Here is a 4,221-nt window from a genome sequence, read left to right on the forward strand (position 1 = left end):
CAATATCTCCACCACTCCATATTTAAACAAATATGAAAAGAAAATTTACTTGTGCTTTATAGTAAAGACATGTACTTATAGATTTTTTGGCAATATCATCTGTATTCAAACACATTAGAATTTACTTACCAAATAGAGAGCTATAGTTTGGAACACAATATGATCTTATGGGACCAATATATATATATATGACTTTTATATTGTTTGGAGCAAATGGAGAACATTACTCAAATAAATGTTCATGGATCTCCATTGCATTCCCTCTCCAGATTGGCAAAACACTGATTACCAACATGCTTATCACTGACAAATGAATATATAACCTGTGACGTATACTTACAGTGAAACACAGTTTTATAATATGAGTGAAGAGTAGGAGGATCACAGATTGATCCCAACTTGGGAAAAAATTTAGTGGAAAGAGCCAGAGCATCATCATTCATGCCTATTATTCCAGGAATGAGAGAGACATATGTAGAAAGGTCATGGAAGAGTGGCAAGGTGGAGAGAATGAGAGAACCTAACTAAAAAATAATTGGTTAAAATGGATAGTACTTGCTTCACAAACAAAAGACTCTGAGTTTAAATCCCTGTTTTAAATCCAAAAAACAAAGCAAGACAACAGCAACAACAAAGTGTAGAAAAAAGGTGAGAAGGAATGAGAAAATGAAAGAGGGGAATGAATGAAAGATGAAAGGGAAGAAAGCAGACAAACAGAATGGATAATATCTCACAGTTTTGGTAGGCATTGTGATATTTAGGATCATATGAGCATGTCAGCATTAAAGTTAAAATCCACCTTTCATGTTGAAAATCCTTTCAGAGATATAACAAAACTTAGATACCAAAGATAGAAATGTGGCTCAATATCAGATAATTTTTCTTCCCAATTTGTCTCTTTGTTTTATAAGTACAATTATGAGAAAATACCAGAAACAAAACTGTTCAGGATTAAGTATAGTCACACATATTATGCCACAGGCACAGTGTTGTGGTGGCTAATATTTTTGATTACTTGATTCATAATTTCACTCGGTTTCTTTCTCAAACTACAAAAGAATATTCCAAATTAAGGGGAAAACATCAACATACAACAAGCTCATTTTAGGATCCATTCATGAATTTGATAAGCTCATTGAATATTAAATTGAGAAATTTCAAGAAATATGGAGAAAACTCACAATACTTAGAATATTATAAACCATCTATAGGAAGAGAATATGCCAAATGAATTACTGAGGAAATTTCTGAGGTGAAAAATATACAAACAAATATAAAGAAGTTCATAGTTACTTTATCCATAGAAGAGAGAAGTATGCCAACCAAGTAAAAAAAAGGCAACATATGTAAATTCATAGTGTGCCTCTATTGGACCACAATGTCCTCTTAGTTCTGAAGTCACTAATCCATGATGGACAAGATACTGCTATGCTGGGAGTTTTCCCAGGGCCTCTGTTACATCCTTGTTCCTCAGGCTGTAGATGAAGGGGTTTAGCATGGGGGTAACCAAGGTGTACATCACTGAGAAAATCATGCTTCTCAGATTACAGCAGAACTGAGGTTAACACTAAAACCTGTTCAATAGAAAAAACAGACCATACAAAGGTGAGAGCCACAGGTGGAAAATGCCTTATACTTGCTCACAACAGAAAACATCCTTAATAAGGAACAGACAATTTGATAGTAAGAGCAAAGGATCCCAGGCATAGGAAACATGCACAACAATGCAGTTGTCACATACAAGAAGATAATATTGCTTAAATTGTCTGAACTGGCCACCTTGAGGACCTGAGATAATTCACAGAAGAAATGTGGGATTTCAGTATCTACCATGAATGTCAGTTGCATAAGCAGTAGAAAATGAAGGATGAAAATATAGAATATAATGAACCAAGACACCAGAACCAAAAAGGCACAGAAGTGAGGGCTCATGATGACCATGTACCTAAGGGGATTACAAACAGCAACAAAGCCATCAAGTGCCATCAGATATAATAGGAAATTTTCTAATCCAGTAAAAATTATTATAAAACAAACCTGAGTGAGATGCCCACTATAGGAGATGTCTTTGCTTTGTACCTGGATGTTCACCAGCATCTTTGGGACTGTGGTAGAGATGAAACAGAGGTCAGAAAAAGAAAGATTAAAGAAGAAGTACATGGGAGTGTGGAGGTATGAGTCAGCGCTGACAGCCAGGATTATGAGCAGGTTCCCAAGCACTGCTTCCAAATACATTGACAGAAGCAGTCCAAATACAAATGGCAGTAATTCAAGATCATCAGAGAGACAAATGAGCAAGAATCGTGATATTGATGTGTGGTTTTCTCCTTGCATACCACTAGACATTTTTCAATGAAACACAAGACACAAATTTAAAATCTCTCCAGTACTTATAACTTCCCACTGTCTCCCTTGGATTAATGTAATTTATCATTCACGTTCTTCCCAGGAAAGTGATTCATGTAGTCTGAAAATAGTACACTTCAATTTTAACTACATTATTGGTTGATATTGTTTTGACACTCTGAAACCAGTATGATGTAGAATGAGCAAGGCTTATCAATAAATATATCAAACATAATAGTAAATAAAGATTGGGAAAGAATAGAAATTTTGATGAGTAATTAATAAATAAAGAACTTGCTGTAGGAAATTTGATAGAAGAGTATGAGTCAAAGAAAGTGAGGAGAATGTTTGAAGACAAATCCAGAAAACAACTCATTAGAGAGAATCTGTAGTATTGGAAAAGTGTAAGGAAAGGAAGTGATAAAAGAACAGATATAGATCTGCCATATGATCCAGCAATCTCACTCCTGGGTATAGTCCCAAAGGAATGCGACACAGGTTACTCCAAAAGCACCTGCACACCCATGTTTATTGCAGCAGTATTCACAATAGTGAAGTTATGGAAACAATCAAGATGCCCCATTATTGACGAATGGAACAAGAAAATGTGGTATTTATATACAATGGAATTTTACTCAGCCATGAAGAAAAATAAAATCTTAACATTTGCAAGTAAATGGATGGAAATGGAAAAAATCATTCTGAGCGAGATTAGCCAGACTCAGAAGACCAAACATTGTATGTTTCCCTCATATGTAGTCTTTAGATCTAGGGCAAATAAAGCAATGTCGTATGACTTGGGTTACATGACAAGGGGAGAACATATATGGGAGGTATGGGGTTAGATAGAAAACCCAAAATGTGAAAGCATTTGATGTCCCCACTCCAGAGGAATTAATACAGAAACCTTAAAGTGACAGAGGTCAACAGGAAAAGGGGATCAGGAAGCAGTGTAAAGATCAGTTAGAGATGAATCAACCTGTGTTATAACACATTAGTACATGAAAGCAATGCTAGGAATTGCTCTATATAGCCATCCTTATCTCAACTAGCAAAAATGCTATGTTTTTTTTTATTATTGCTTATTTCTTTCTTCAACAGAACTGGAGAAAAGTGCAGAACAGATTCTGCCTGGAAGGGGGGGGAAAGAGATTGGGGGTAGGAGCAGGATGGAGAAATGACTCAAATAAATGCACATGTGAATAAATGAGTAATAATAATAATAATAATAATAATAATAATAAAAGAACAGACAAGGCCTGGACTAATTGAAACTGAAGTTCTTTCTAACTACAAGATTCCCAATCTTTCAATCCTAGAGGTATACTATATACTTATTTCTATTTATATAATTTTGAACATTATAATTTCTTCAATCAATTATGTATTGGCCATTAATTCTTGTGATCTTAAATAAATACATATCCACATATCAACGTGGACACATGAACACACATAATCACATATGGTTTGTATTTGCTTTTAATGATGGCAATCAGTTTTACTTTGATTATGTATATATTTGTCATAATTATTATACTTCTTGAAAAAATTCACTTTTCTGAAAGGAGCAACCATAGAAAACTTCACTATTTAGAAATGTTTTATGAACATCAAAAGAGGTAACCAACCTATTTTATGTATAATGTTTATAATTTTATCAATGCTGGAGTCACCGGCACCCAAATGGCTTGGGAAGATGCAGACCAGGTGAGCTTCGTGGTACTGCAGTACTCCCACAGACAAGCCTTGGCCAGAGCAGCATAGCCCCCTGGACAGACCGACCTCCACCTGGGGAAAAAAGAGAAACTGAGTAATAAGCAAAAAGAGCAATAAAGACAGGCTGGAAACAGGGTGGGGAGCCCTGAGTGCTGA

The 4,221-nt window shown here is 35.3% G+C and overlaps 1 pseudogene; it reads right to left on the reverse strand.

Moving 5' to 3' along the window:
- Nucleotides 1-1,426: 1,426 nt before the first annotated feature.
- LOC141416210 (olfactory receptor 7D11-like) lies at nucleotides 1,427-2,097 on the reverse strand (annotated as a pseudogene).
- Between the last annotated feature and the right edge of the window lie 2,124 nt (nucleotides 2,098-4,221).

The sequence above is a fragment of the Castor canadensis genome, chromosome 14 (assembly GCF_047511655.1).
Source record: "Castor canadensis chromosome 14, mCasCan1.hap1v2, whole genome shotgun sequence".
NCBI classification, from domain to species: Eukaryota; Metazoa; Chordata; class Mammalia; order Rodentia; family Castoridae; genus Castor; species Castor canadensis.